Source organism: Ciconia boyciana, chromosome 22, assembly GCF_034638445.1.
Source record: "Ciconia boyciana chromosome 22, ASM3463844v1, whole genome shotgun sequence".
In the NCBI taxonomy this organism is placed as follows: domain Eukaryota; kingdom Metazoa; phylum Chordata; class Aves; order Ciconiiformes; family Ciconiidae; genus Ciconia; species Ciconia boyciana.
In genome coordinates, this window is record NC_132955.1 from 5,091,627 (window position 1) to 5,106,412 (window position 14,786).

At 51.6% G+C, this 14,786-nt stretch overlaps 1 protein-coding gene across 3 annotated transcripts in view; it reads left to right on the forward strand.

Annotated features, from left to right (window-relative positions):
* Positions 1 to 14,786, forward strand: part of ASIC2 (acid sensing ion channel subunit 2) — a 515,886-nt gene that overhangs the window by 407,809 nt on the left and 93,291 nt on the right. Inside the window, exon 1 of one of the 3 annotated variants that reach the window (XR_012046056.1) lies at positions 6,562 to 6,780. The exons of the other annotated variants lie outside the window; for them this stretch is intronic. The gene's annotated coding sequence lies outside the window, so the exon portion shown is untranslated. Of the gene's footprint in view, positions 1 to 6,561; positions 6,781 to 14,786 lie in introns of those variants that run through there. 3 annotated transcript variants of the gene reach the window in all.

The window sequence follows — 14,786 nt, forward strand, 5'->3', positions numbered from 1 at the left end:
ATGCAATAATTTCTCCAGCCTCTGGCCGTGCCTCATGCATCCCCTCCTTTCCTGCAGTCTTGCAGGGCTCCTTTTTAAGGCGTTGCCTTCTCTTTTCTCATATCTGTGCTTTGTGTTGGGCTGGATGGATCCAGGATAACTCCGGCAGGGCCAGTTAACGTGGAAGAAGTATACCAAAAGCTTGGGTATCGGGTACCAGCCTCCTCTTCTGGCTGGCTCTCTCCGTTTTCTCGCAGTCCCCTAGACAGAGAAGCAGTGATTTGCTCCAGCTTGCAGGGTGCTGCCTGACTCTCTCCTGCCCAGCACGACTGCGCGATGTTTCACCATGGCTGAGCTAAAACTCTGCAGCTGGGCCAAGCGCTGGGGCTACCCAGGGATGGAGGGGAGGCTCTTGGTTAGCCGTGACAGCTCTGGCCAGCAGGATGGTGGCCACAGGGCCACCAAAATGCGTGGAGAGCATTGCAGCAGGAGGTGGGTTGTCCCCGTCTTTCCCCTGTGACCACGGTACCAGTAGGTACAAGATGCCCCATGCTCAATGTCAGATTTATTGAGTGCAACAGAAAAGGAGCTTACTGATATTAAGAGGCTGTGAGAACTTTGCTTTTTAATTTGCTCAAAAGAATTCACATTAAAATTAGTTCTTAAGAAATCCAGAGGTATTTTCATTTGTTTCACTCCCCCTCCTCTTTTCTTCAGTGATGAAATGGAAAACGGGGGAAAAAAAAAAAGGGGAGATAGTTGGGAGGATGCCAGCTGAGAAGTTTAAAATAGATTAAAATCATTCCTCTTTTCTACCTGCAGAAGAAAGATATATATACATATATATATACAGGCATATATATATATATGTATATATTACCATTTTGCTCCTTTAAGGGAAGTTAGTGAATAATGGTTACGTCAGGAAATGCCCATTTAACTAGACTCTGCTAATTAGAGGACATGGGACAGCCCTGTCATGTGTGGCATTGCATAGGACCTTTGAAAATCTACCGTTGGTTTCCAAATGTATTTGAAGCCCAGGGACCAGCCCTTTCCAGCCACGTGCCTCAGTGTCCCCTCCAAAAAACTGGGATGAAGGAGGAGTAAATCCTTTCAAATGTGCAGGGACGGGGGACTCCCCGAATGTGCGTCCCAGCTGCTGTAAAGGCAAATGTGACAGCTCCGCAGGGGAGGCACAGCCGGGTCCCCACCCCAGCTGAGATGTGGCTCCTCCTAAAGACTTTCTCATTAATCCCTAGCAGCCTCTGCGTAACTCTAGAAAATGCCACTTTTATTTGCTTTTCACACACCGCAAGTCCCAGCGTAATCCCCAAAAGAGCAGCAGCATCTTTAATCGCTTGGGCATTTGTTTGATGTCTCTCGGGTTGGTTTTTTTTTCTATACACACACGAGGCATGGAAAATGAGGTATCAAAAGTTTCCCTATTTCTGGATCTGAAAGCAGAGTTGTAAAATGCAAACCGTTTCACTACTCCGCTGATGCTAGAACGCATGCAGCAGATTAAGAAATAGGCTACTGACATATTATTTATGTGCCTTCAATATTTTATTATGGATCAAGGATTTCACCTCCCTACACTAAAAACACACAGCCCTGAAACACTGCAGACCCAGAAAAATCCCTATAACAGAGGTAGTGCAGGGCTGTACCTAGGAGGGTTCTGCTCTGAGAATCCCCAGTTAATTCGGAGAATTTCACAGCTGGAAGCTCAATAATTTACTTTCAAGGAAAATAAAACAAAGTCAAAGAAAACAAACCCCCTGTGGAATAAAGGCGTTGTTTATGGGGTGGCAGCACCCTGCAGGCTCCCCAGAGCTGCGCTGGTCTCGGATCGCACTGGGGCGGGTTTGTCGCATACGATGGGATTTGAGGCAGCGGTAATAGAATTAAGGCTGAGATGGTAGCTTCCATGGAAACCCCTATTTCCAAGTTATTTTATGACTTTCTCATAACATGGTGTCTTCAGCAGGAACTGTTTTTGCAGCAGTTAGGCAAAGCAGAGAATTATTCCGGAAAGACTGGTGTTTGCAGAACGCAACAGAGGAGCACGCTCATTTTTCTGTAAGATACACCGACCTGCTGGGCTGCAACATCAGATCTGCCCCACCAGGGCGGCTCGTTGTGGATCGGTGCCCGAATCATATCCCAGCAAAGGCGGCAGCTTTGCGGGCTGCCCTGCCAGCCAGCGGTGCCCAGCTGTGCTCAGCCTTCGCATTCTGCAGCACCGTCTCCAATGGCACCGGGGGATGCTTCCGTGCAGGGAAAGGGTGTCCCTTTCCCGACCAACGGTGACTTGAACCTCCTGCCTGGGGAGAACCGGCCTTTCAGGATCTGACCCCTGTTCTCCTTGGCTTGAGCTCCCAAGAGCTAAAATCAAGCCCTTCGTTTTTCAGGGGCTTTGACAGCACAAAAACCAACGCTGCGAGGTGCTGATCAGAGTCCTGCACCCTATGATCCCATCCCTGCAATCTCGCCTCCTGCTTTTAGGGACTAAACCAGCTATAAACCAGATGATATCGCAGCTTTTGTGAAGCTGACCCACGTCCTGGGTGCGCTCAGACTGTTACTACCAACCCGTAACTCGTTGTGGGGCCGAACCGGGCATAAATCCGCTGCCCACTGACCCACCAGGAATTGCTCTGCAGAACGGAGCAACAGAATAAATCCCATAAATCCCCGGGGACGCACTAACTCCCGTTCACAGGGTGGAGTGACGCCGCAGCCCTGCGAGCCAAGCCCAGAAACCTCGGAAACTCACCAAATTCACACTGATGGACCTGAGCTTTTAACTCAGCATCTCGCTCTCCCGGGGGGTTGCAGGGCTTTGGCGAACAGGGGGGTTTGTGGGTTTTTCAGCTTGCCAGTCACACTGCGAGTCCGGAGGGAAAAGCGTTTGGGGTTGAGCTTTCACTCCTTTTGCTCCCTTATGGGATGAATTAAATAATAACAATAAAAGGGTCCAGCTGGAACAAAGTATTACGATTTACTTTCCAGGCGTTTAAAAGCTTTTATTTAATCCTTTTTGTCTTAACCTGAGTCGATGTTTGAAGTAAAAATGAAGTTTCAAAAGAAGGCAATGCTTTTGTTTTAGAAAAACTTCAGAATATTTGTCTTTTCTATACCTTTCGGGAGCACGCAGGTTACGTCTTGGGGGGGAGAATGGCAGGATTCACCTGAAATGATTCACTGAATTTCTGCCATATCCTTTTCTTTCCATCCAAACTCTGTTCTCCAACAGAAGTAGCAAACTCACCCACCCCAAGGGATAATTTTAAAAGTGACTTCTTGACTAATAAGCAATATTTATTGATTCCAGCTCTATTATTCCTTCCGTGCATTAAGCCCAATAAGCTTTTAAGCTGCTCTGGCTGCGTAAAGAATTAACCAGGCCTCTGATTAAGCAAGTGCACAGGGTGAGTGGGTAACGGGACCTGGTTTCTCAAATAACTTCAAAAGTGGAAATGGGTTTACAAAGGGTGGGTGGCCCGGCAGGGCGAGATGTTACACCAGCTGATGCAGGCTTCGAATGTTGTGGTCAGGTTTTGTCTGGTTTGTCTTCATAAACTTTTCATGGGGAAGCTTTTGAATTTCAGCTCAGGATGAAGCTGGTCTTACTCCTATTTACCATCAGCTTTTCTTTTTTTTTTTTAAATTAAGAAAAGTTACTTCCCTATGGTAAATCAGGCTGAAGATTTGAGCAGATAATTTGGAGTGGGCGCATTTAAGGGAAAAAAGCAGCTTTCCACGTGAACTTTCCTTTACAGTCCCCTTTTGCCAAGCTACCCCCACCTGAAAAAACAAGTGAAAAACCCTTTAGAGAAGGGGAAGAGGTTGAAAATAAGCGAGTGGAGAAAGGCCAGGGCTGTGCTGTTTCTCCAGCCAGGCACAACCCACAGCCCAGGCACTGCCAGAGAACCTGGCACCGTCCAAGACTGTCTTTGCTGCAAGGTAGCGATGAGGTTTGTGCGGGAGGGAATATTTGAGGATGTTTATAGTCAGGCAGCTTTTATTTCCTCAGATTTATGTCAATATATCATGGGTATAACAATCTCAGACCACCTCATGGCGAAGTGGTTTGGATGTTTATTACCCCGTGAGTGAGCCAAGGGGAAAAACTCCCACTGATTGCAACAGGCAGCAGGAAAAAAGCTGAGGTCTGCTTTGAAACCAAGCCGAGAGGCTCAATGGGAGCTACTAGATATCACGTTATAAAGAACGTAGTAACTTTTGGCCTTTTCCCATTCGGTTTAAGAAAGGTCATGGCCATCTTTCTGGGTTTGAAAAGGATTTGACACTTATGAGCAGTGCTAAAAAATGGTAAAACTCCTGCAGAGCGTGGACACAAGTACGCCGCGAGCAGGGGCACTGCAAATCATCAAAGTTATTTGAGGGAGTAAAGCTGAGCCCACATCGACGTGTTTGGACAAATCACTGCTGCCACCAACTCCAGCGCAGGGGACGGGGGCACAAGCTCAGGGCCCCTCAAACATTTTTCCCTGTGGCCCCAGGGCCAGGAGTGGGATTTTGGGGATGGCTCCCCACCAAGTTGGGGTTTGCTGCACGTTTGCAGCTTTGCCACAGTAAAAAGAAACTCTCCGACAGAGGCTGGAGGTAACCAGGCTGTAACGGCTCCATCTATTGGGTAAAAACACACAACGGATCGAAACGCACATGGAACATGAATTCACAGGAAAAAAAAAATATCAGAGGGGATTCAAAGCAGTTATCGCCACTTACAGCTTAATTGGACGCAATTATAGGAATGCTTCTTGGTACTATTCGAAATCAAAATGAAGGGAACAGCGAGCTGCTTTTCAGCGATCAGAGCTAAGCAAACCTGATGAGATGCCAACATATATCGCAAGTTATTGCCGTCTCGTCAAGGTGTTGGGGAAAAGGGCCTTTTTGTGTGTGTCCAACGCAGGGCAAAATGAGCCCTCTGGCCCCCAAAGGGCTCTCTGGGCTTCGGCATGGCACAGGCGAATGGGCAAGGGTCGGGGAGGGGGGTGATGCTTCGGTGAATGCGTTTCTCCCTGCTTCCACTCGTCTTCCCTGGAAGCGGAGGACCGTGGAGCACCTTTGCTACGGAAAGCAAAAAAGCACCCCCCCCCCCCCAACAACGAACCACTTTCCCCAGAAAAGCACCGCTACAACAGCGGGCTGCAAACCTTCCCTGCATTTCTCGAGGCTTTGCTCGTGTCCCCGAGGATGCTGAAAAGCAGAAAAACAAACTCCGGCTGGGGGAGGGCGGGCGCCAGGGCCCCCCAGCGCCCGGCCAGGGCCGGCGGCACCGGCGGTCCCGGGAGCTGCGAGCAGCGCCGCGCTCGCCCCGGCTCTGCCGCGGGATAAATAGCGGGGAGGAGGGGGCTACTCCAGTGAAGCGACGGCGCGATCGCGGCCGAGCATCCCTCCCTCCGCCTCCCGAGCGCGGCTGGCGCCGAGCGGCGGGGCTCGCCGCCGCAGCCGGGACTCGCACCTCGGGAAAGCTTCGCCCCGCTCTTCCTCCTCCTCCTCCTCCTCCTCCTCCTCCTCCTTCTCCTCCTCTTCGCCCGCGGACGGCTTTCCCCGGGGGAGCGGAGGGCAGCGGCATCCCGGCCGGGGCCGGCGGGCGCGGGTCGGGGCTAGGCGGCCGCCCGGGGCGGCCGTCCCGCAGCGCTCGCCCCGCGGAGCGGCGCCGGGGGGTCCCGCAGCGGCCGCCGCGGCTCGGCAGGCGGTTGGTGCCGGGGAGCGCCGCCGGTCCCGGGGGCGAGCCCGGCGGTAGCGGGGCGGTCGGTGCGCGCCCGGGCGGGGGAAGCCCGCGGGGTTGCGGGGGAGCCCGGCGGTGCGCGGGGCGCGCCGAGCCCTCCGCTCCCGCGGGCGGCGCCCGGTGCCGGCGGGGGGGCGGGAAGCGGGAGCGGCGCCGCAGCATGTGAGCGGCGCGGCCGGCCAGGCGGGAGGCTCGGCCGGCGGCTCGCGGGCAGGGCCGCCCCGCTGCCCCCCGCGGGGTGCGGCCGCCCCGCGGCGCGGGGGGGAGGCGGCGGCGGCGGCGGCGGCGGCAGCGGGGCCCGGCATGCCGCGCTGCCGGAATTGCTGCCCGGCGGAGAGCTCGGTGCCGGCGCGGCGGGCTGCCCGCGGCGGCTCCCCCCGCCGCTCGGGGCCGCTGCCGGCCGCGGCGCGGGTACCGGCGGGGCCCGGCATGGCGCGGCGCTGCTCGCACTGAGCCCGGGGCGGCGGCGGCGGCGGCGGCGGGGAGCGCCCATGGCGCGGGGGCGCCGGGCGCCGCCGCTGCGCACGCGGCTGCACGGGCTGCGGCACATGTGCTCGCGGCGGGCGGCGCTGCCGCGGCGGGCGCTGTGGGTGCTGGCCTTCTGCACCGCGCTGGGCTTGCTGCTCTCCTGGTCCTCCAACCGCCTGCTGCACTGGCTCTCCTTCCCCTCGCACACCCAGGTGCGCACCGAGTGGAGCCGCCAGCTGCCCTTCCCCGCCGTCACCCTCTGCAACAACAACCCGCTCCGCTTCCCCCGCCTCTCCAAGGGGGATCTCTACTACGCGGGTCACTGGCTGGGGCTGCTGCTGCCCAACCGCACCGCCCGCCCGCTGCTCACCGAGCTGCTGCGCGGCGACGAGGCGCGGCTCCGGTGGTTCGCCAAACTGGCCGATTTTCGCCTCTTTTTGCCCCCCCGGCACTACGAGGGCATCAGCGCCGACTTCATGGACCGCCTGGGCCACCAGCTGGAGGACATGCTGCTCTCCTGCAAGTACCGCGGCGAGCTCTGCGGGCCCCACAACTTCTCCGCGGTGAGTGCGCCCGGTGAAGCCCCGGCTTCCCCCCCGCGGCCCGGGCCCCCCCGGACGCCCCTTTCCTCCCCTCCCCTCGCGCCGGCCCGGGCTCTCCCCGCCGCTGGGCGCGCGTTTCTCCCGCGGCCGCGGTCGTGCCGCTCCTCGGCGCGTTTGGGGCCGGTGGCGGGTCCTTGCGCGGGGGGCCGGGGAGCAGCGTCGCTGGGCAGGGCAGGGCAGGGCAGGGCAGCGAATGGCCCCAGCCGCTGCGAAGTTCTCATTGCAGCCGCCTCTCGGAAGCTCCCCGGCAGGTCTGTGCCCACGGAGCTGTGTGCCTGAATGCTTATTTCTCCTCTGGACCAAAGCTGATGCTTTCTGTTTTAAGGGTAACTCTGGGCATCGGCAGTGGGTGGTGAAGGGCTCGCTGCCCCCTTATTTTTTAATAAAAAAATAATAAAATGCTGCAGCCATCCCCGCTACTTCTGCCACACTTTCCCTGTTGCTCTCAGCATAGTTGCATCTCGACTTTTTTCCATCTCCAGCCGGGAGGCAAAGTTTCCTCGGGTGAACTCTGGCTGCAGATGCAGGCTTAGGCTTAGGCTTAGGCTTAGCTCTGCTCCGTCACGTCGGGAGGTGGGGGCTGGCAGCTGGGCCCCTCCCGGGCCGCCTGCCAGGGGCCGGCGTGGGGCACCGGCTCTGCTGCCCGCTCCTTTTGCTGCCCAGTGAATCCTCGTGGGTTCGTGGAGCTGCACCCTGCGCAGCTGTGTGGTGTTGTGCGGCGTGATTTGGTTTGCAAATGATGAGCTCTGCTAATTGGAGCTGCCGCCTTTACCTTCTAGAAGGCCCCCGGCAAAGGGCCCCCTTTGCGGGAGTGCTGATGCACCAGGCAGGAGTTTGCCTGTGGACTCTGCAATGGGATCGCACCCCTAAACTTAGGGCACTGTTTCGCAAACCACCAAGAGTATCTCTGCTTGAAGAAAATCCTGTGGGACTGCTTGCAAGCCGCGGTGTAGTAAGAGGAGATGCTTGAGTCGCAATAGCTCTAAAGGGGAGCTGAAACTGGACTCTTTTGAATCACCCTTTCGTACTTCATTGATGGTAGTTGGATGTTTATTGTGCTGGAATATTCTGCTCTTCTAAGCTCTGCGGGTATCCAGGAGAGAGAGGTATACGCTGTGATTAAAGACTCTTGCTGCTGTTAGTGGTGCTGGTGTCTGTAGGGAGAGATAACTAGTTTGAGCTGTTGCTGCTCCGCACGCAGGAGAGGAGTTGAATTCCCTGTTCTGTGAGCGCTGCCTGAGATGCATACCTAAAATCGAAAGAAACTGTCTCTTTGGACTTGTCACATCAGCCTAGCTGGCTGCTACATTGCAAAAGGGAGGAGAGAGAAAATTCCTGCGGGATGAAGTGAGCTGCCCAGGACTGTTGAGTTAGCATATGCTGCTGCAAAAATGAGCAGAAATGGCACACTTTAAAGAAAAAAAAAAAATCATATTGAGACAGGCCCTTTCTAGGAGGGCAAGTCTGCAAGCCAGTACAGTGGCATAAGGAAATTTGGGAATAATAGGCAGAAACAGGCACTCAGCTTCTGGGCTGTGAAAAGCTGCCTCCCTCTTCCCTCTCCCCAGTTTACCAGAGTGATGATGTTTGCTAGTTGTCAGTAGGGCCTGACTGCAGGTTTTAATGAACTCTTGTTCCAAGTTGCAGCGAGCAAGGCAACATGATTCACGTTGTCCCAAGAAACGTAAAGCCTGGAGCGCTGTTTTGGCTTGACACAGGCAAAGGATGCTGTGGGGAGTGATGCAGGAGTTAAGGGCAGACTCTGTTTGTTGTAACTGGTTACTAAATTCTCTGCAGCAGCTGTTTTATACCACCGAGGAAGGCTAATGAACGTGGTCTTCTCCAACCATCCTGCACAGATCTGAAAAGCTGCCCCTTGAGGGTGGGAGGGAAGGAGACGGGTGCGTGGCAGCCCTGAGAGTCTTGCTGGGAGCTTGCAGCATGCCGAGACCTGGCCTGGCGCGCAGGGGAGCACTCCCCAGCTCTCCTGTCAGACCTGTGCCGTCGCGTGGAATTGCTCAGCTGGGGAAACAGGAAAAATACAGGGGGAATTTTTGCCCTTCTTCCCATCCCAAAGGGTGTGTGGCCCCAGGGGGGGACACTGGGCTGGAGGGAGGTGGGAGCCCTCTGTACCAGGGGCAGCAAGTGATCTGCCTTCCCTGCACCAAGTTGCTGCGTGAAGCAGGGTGGGGAGGGGGTTAGTGACAACTCCTTCCGTCACGGCACGTCCTTCCTCCTCTCTGTTTTAAAGCAAAAGAGAGTGACCTCTGCGTTGTCCTTGAGTAAAGGCTGAGGAGCTTTTCCACCTGTGAATCCCTGGTAAAGAGAGATGTTTCTTGGGGAGATGCTGGAAACAATTGCTCTGGGGTCTGGCCTGTGTCCGGAGAGCTCACTGCGGGGGGACCTTGCTCCCTGGGGCCCGTGGTCTGGGATTGAGGTACCAAACTCAGGGCTTGGGGTTTGCTGTGAGGGTTGAGAGTTGGGCAGTCCCAGATATCCCTTTGGGTCTGGGTTACTTGAAGCTTCTGCTTTTCTTCTGAGTTGGGAGGAAATAACACCAAGGAGGGGCAAGAAAATGGTGCAGCTTGAACTGGGCACAGACATACGAAGCAAAGCGGGTGAAAAAGATCAAATGCAAGCTGAATAAATGAGAGTGTAAAGAGTATTTTGCGGTTTTTATACCTGCTCGGATGCTCAAAGAGCATTTTCTGTCTCAAAAGGCAAGAGTGAGGTAATGCTTGCAGGGTTATATCTTTCATTGGGTAAAAAAGCCCAAAAGACCAAATCAGACATGTTTTTGAGCAAACAAGTCCTTCCTTAGATCTGAAGCCGAAGAAAAGGCTCTGGGTGAGAGAGCTGGTCTCCTGTTATTCTTTCCAACTCTGTTAGTGCATCTCATACAAGAGATTGCCTCTCCTTTCAACCTCGCTTTGTTTATACCATTGGGGTACGGTGGCAATTGCACTTCTGTAATGTGGAAAAGCAAAGGGCTACTTGAGAATAAGCACAGCGAAACCAGCATGTGTAGGTAGCATAGCGTTTTTATTCCCCAATACATGTAAATATAGGGGGTTTGCACTGATTTGTGGAACTCAGTGCTGCAGAACTAAAATGATTCAATTGGGCGCTCAGTTTTGACTTAGTCTCTTGTCTGTGCAAGGTAGGCTTTGTTGGCTGTGTACAGCATTTTCCAGCTGGATGAAGACGGTTGTATGTGGGCGAGATGGAGTCTCATACCCCTCAGTCAATATACGTGGGTTTACCTATTTCCGTAGGCTGGGCCTAAGAGCTTGGCCGTTGCACGAGGTGATGGTTACGCACGTGCTCAGCTGTCGCCTTGACTCAGAGACTTTAAGGGAAGCATCTGTTCAGCAGTTGGTGTCCTTCAGAAACTTCTTCCAATTTCTAATATAAACCTGTCAGAACTGGGCAGTTTAATGATTAAGGATGGCATTTGCTTTCCCTGCAGGAATGGCCCCATCTATCTGTAACTGAGTATCAGGATTAAGTGGACAATTGCTTTGCTCTGCATCGCTTGAATTTGGGTGTTGATTTATTCTCACTGAGCTCTCTTTGTTTCCAAAATATTTATCTTGGTTGTCCTGTCCGGTGCTTATTGATTTCTTTTTCATTTTTTTCCTGAGAAAGTTATTAATACATCCCACGGTTGGGATTTATGGGCTAATTACCTCATCCTGATTTAATAACTTCCCAAATAAAACTTGTCACCTGTGGCTCTGCCTGGGAAACTGTAGCTCGCGACCTGCCCGTTGCAAGGGGAGAGACGGGCTTTGCAGGCAGGGACGGCAGGTTTCAGTCTCCGTCCTGATTGCGCCTCGGTGAAACAAGCCCTGGTGAAGGCTGTGATTTATGGGGCTGCTTCAAAGGCTCTGCAGTCAATACCTGTTACTGTTTTTATTTGCTAACCATTTATTTTTTTTAAAACATTTGTATTTATTCCCAGAACAGGCACTTTAAGGAGTAGCAGTTGCATAGAGACCTGGATGCTGCTTTGCTGCAGGAAAGTGCATTTTTAAAAATATTCCTGAATGCCAGGGTGGGGGGGATTATTTTGCTGTTTCCCCACCAGATAATAAGCTGTGTCCAATGTGAAGCTGATACTCATCAAACTAAATTAATGAGACATTTCCAGCACTGGGTTCGCATCGGCTTTCGTTGTGACTGCAGACGGTAAGCGCTGTGCTGCCAGCTCGGATGGACCGAGGCTCAGAGTAGCTGGAAGCTCCATATTTAGCACCACCATAACTAATTGCAGAGTAATGTCAGTGTGTGTGTGGTTTTGTTTGTTTGGGGATTTTGCTCACTCTACTACAAACAAACAGTTTTACCCAATTCCTTTTTAGACCCCTATTCTGTTATATTTTTATTTAATTTTTTTTTTTAGCACCAGTTCCAAATGTAACTTAAATCTGGCTTGCTGTTACTATTGCTTTTGGAAGGGAAGTGGGTTGCGTTTAATTATGCTGATGTGGGGCTGAAGCTTTAAATATGCTCCTGATTTGTACAACTGCCATTTAAGGGAACCACGAGTGGAGCCAGTTGGATTCAGTCTTGCTCATTAAAGCAGCAGTGCCAAGTCCGTGCTCTCTTCACCAGACTGCAACGGCATTAAGTAATATTACTAATTTTGTGTTAGTTAGCATCAAAGAATCCAAGGAGAAATTAGGACTGAACTGTGCAAAGTGCTGCCCAAGCACAGTGATTGATGATGCTCGCTGTGAAAGATGGGCTGGCTCCAGAGAGGGGTTTGGGGTGATTTAGCGTGTGTTTGGGTCCATTGGTCCCTGCACTGAAGTTAGATATTCTTGTTTTCCTGCAAACTTGGTTGTTGAGGTGATTGTGACTGCAATTAGGCTGGGGAATAAACACTGAGATGAGCTGGCTTGGAGATTGGCACCTAATTTCTGGATCCTGGGCGTGAGATGCTGAAGAGGGGTAGGACCTCTTGTGTAGGTTGTCCAAGCTGCTGAAGAGGGGTAGGGATAGGACCAAGGAGCATCTCCTGGCTGGTGCTGCACTAGCTGTTCCAGAGCAGGCTTGCTCTGGGGAGTCTGAGATCCCAAATGAATCCATGGAGCAAGAAGAGCTTGGCAGCGTGCATGATCTGGGGTTGTGGGCTTCTTCTCTCATCTTATTTAATTTGGGAGCTTAATGCTTGGGGAGAACAGGCTCCTTCGGCGTTAGCCAGCAGCTCTGCAGGGCTTTTTATTATCGCATCTTTTTGATTTAGGAGTCTGAAATAGGATGTGGCTGGAATGTGGGTACCTAAGTCCTTTTTATTATTATTTTTTTTGCAGCAGATAGCCTAATTTGTCTTGTCTCATGGGACTGATAGACCACATCAGCAGAGCACCAGCGGACCAGCGTCGCCTCGATGCTGGTGCTGAATTTGTAGGGGCTGTTTGCCGTGATGTTTGAGTGGAGGGATGGCAAGGGGTTAGCTGAGAGAGGAGGTGGGTATGGTGCTGGGAGCAGAAGGACAGTCCAGGGACTGGGAGGGAATTAAAATGATCAACTCATTGGTGCGGGGAGCTTGGCTTGGCAGTGACATGAATTGGTGCGAAGGGGTTGCCATTTTCATCGCTATTTATGGTTCCTTGGAGTTGGAATTAGCCCTTTGACGTGCTAATCTTCATCAGCGTGGCCGTCTGCCAAAGCGCTTTGCACTTCTTGGCATCTGGCGTGGAGAAGGTGTACGTTTTGTTTTGGAAAGGGCTGGTTCTCCCTCCCAGTCCTGGCTTTCAGGAGGTGGATTAGGTCTGGTTGATATTCAGACCTCCCATCTCCTAGGGCTCTTAGTTTGAATTTTTTTTTTTAATAGGTATGATATTAGAACTTCTCATGATGTAAAACTGTGTGAAAACGTTTTGGTTTGGTGTCATCTTCCTGACTTTTCATCTTCTCCTTAAGTGTAGACCATGTAATTGAAGCAGAACCCTTTAATAATTTTCCGTTGGAAAATGGAGATGCTTTGAAAACTCTTCTGTTGGAACATTTTTAGCTAATTCTTACTCGAACATATTTTAGGTAGAGACATTTACTGGTACCTTTCACACTGTGCAAACCAGTATCCTTCCAGACACGAGAAAGATAATATGCAATTGCAACAAAACTGTATTTTTCCACTCTCTATCTTTGGAGCATCTCCTTGAAAGAAAAAAATATTGACAAATTGAGGAGAGCGTGCAGGATACCGGCAATAAAAGAGCTACAACTGTAGGGATTGATTTATGAGGCAGGACCAAAGGAGCTGTGTAGGTTGTCCACGCCAAGGGTGGCTGTGAGAGCTGGATGTGCGTCTTTGAGGAGGTAGTCTCTAATGAGGATGTGTTTGGGATGGAGCAGAGAGATACAGACTGAGGGGATTCAAGGGTGAGGGTGGGTAGAAACTTGCCTAATTGGTCGTCTACTGGAGACAGGCTATTGAGAACAGGCTGTGGGGAACAATCCTTTACTGTCTTGTGGATAATCAATTTGGTCCAGCAAAGCTTCTCTGACTTTCGCCTCTACGTTTTTTTTTTTTTAATTTGAAAAATGACATTGGGTTTTAAAGGCTGGCATAAAACTGATCTGAGGAATGTGCCTCGCTGCTGGGTCAGCACTAATGTCTCCGAGCTCCATCAATACACCGCGCCGGGAAGGCCACGGTGAAATTTTTCAAGCTGACGCGGAGATGTGCTGCCCGGGTTCTTGCCATGAACTCTTCAGGCTGTGTAGGATCAGGGTGTTCAGGGAGACCTGCTCTGCCTTGCTAATTTAGGGAAAAAAAAATGGAAGGTTCTTTACATTTTATGGTTTTACAGCCCCTTGGTCTTTATTTCTGGGTAGTGCTGCACTGCGAGTGCTTGGTGTGGAGGATATCTTTGAAGACTAAATGTCTTTCTGGTGTGGGAGGCTGCACTTGGGTCATTTTTCCTCTGGATTTAGCCAGAAACTCTGGTCTGCAGCAGGAGGAGACCTTGCATTAGGGCTTCTTGCTGGACTGGTGGAGAATGGATGTGCTATGGATTGTGTGGCTGTAAAGGGAGGTAGGATTGTAACCTCTTGGCTCACGGAATTTGGAAAGAACAGGGCTGGCTTGTGCTTGTCTTGATACGTGCTCCTGAATCCTTTGCAGCCCACGCTTTGCAGCCCACTTGACCTGGGTCCAAATGCAAGCGTTTAAACTTTGTGCACTGATAGGTTTTAACAAAATCTGGGCAAGTATTTGGGGTGAAAACTATGGGGACTGTTATGTCAGGCAGGAAAGAAAAAAATCTGTTCAGTGGGGAAACGGTTCAGCTAAGGTTTTCCCACTACCACCATGAAACTTCCGGGCTTCTCCCAGTTTCTGGTCCTATTTTCTCCCTGGGTTGGAGCACAGGACCAAACCCCTTTGCTTGAGTAGGGATGTGCAGAGTCAAGAGGAGGGCCAAGTGTGTTTGGGAGAGGGGAATCAGCCTGCAGAAACAGAGGAGGGATTTTTAGCAGGACTTTCGTGTGCATTTTTTTCTGCTTTTTTTTTTTCTCTTTCATTTATGCCGAAGCCATCAGTCAGGAAATGAAATACTCATTAGTCGCATGCTAAACATGTAAACATTAACATAGGTTTGTTTTAGTTATATAATAGTTTCCAAATAATTATTTGCTGCCCTACAGCAGAATTAATATAATTAGGGACATAATTACAGTTACCTACCACTCGGGGATTCTGCTGAGGCTTAATTAATATGTGCAAATTGCTTCAGGATCCGCTGACCATCTACTAATAGGTACCGAACACAAAGAATAATAATTCTCTTAGTGTTATGTAGGTAGCAAAGGAAGCTGGTGTGGGGAGGTTAAATAAACGCAGCAGAAATCCAGGTCTTCTGCAGGATGGGAATAAGTCAGACTTGGGCTCCCTGCTTCCCCCCGCACTTGTGAGATGCTGCGGAGAGTTCGTGTAATGAAAATGGCCGTGGGGA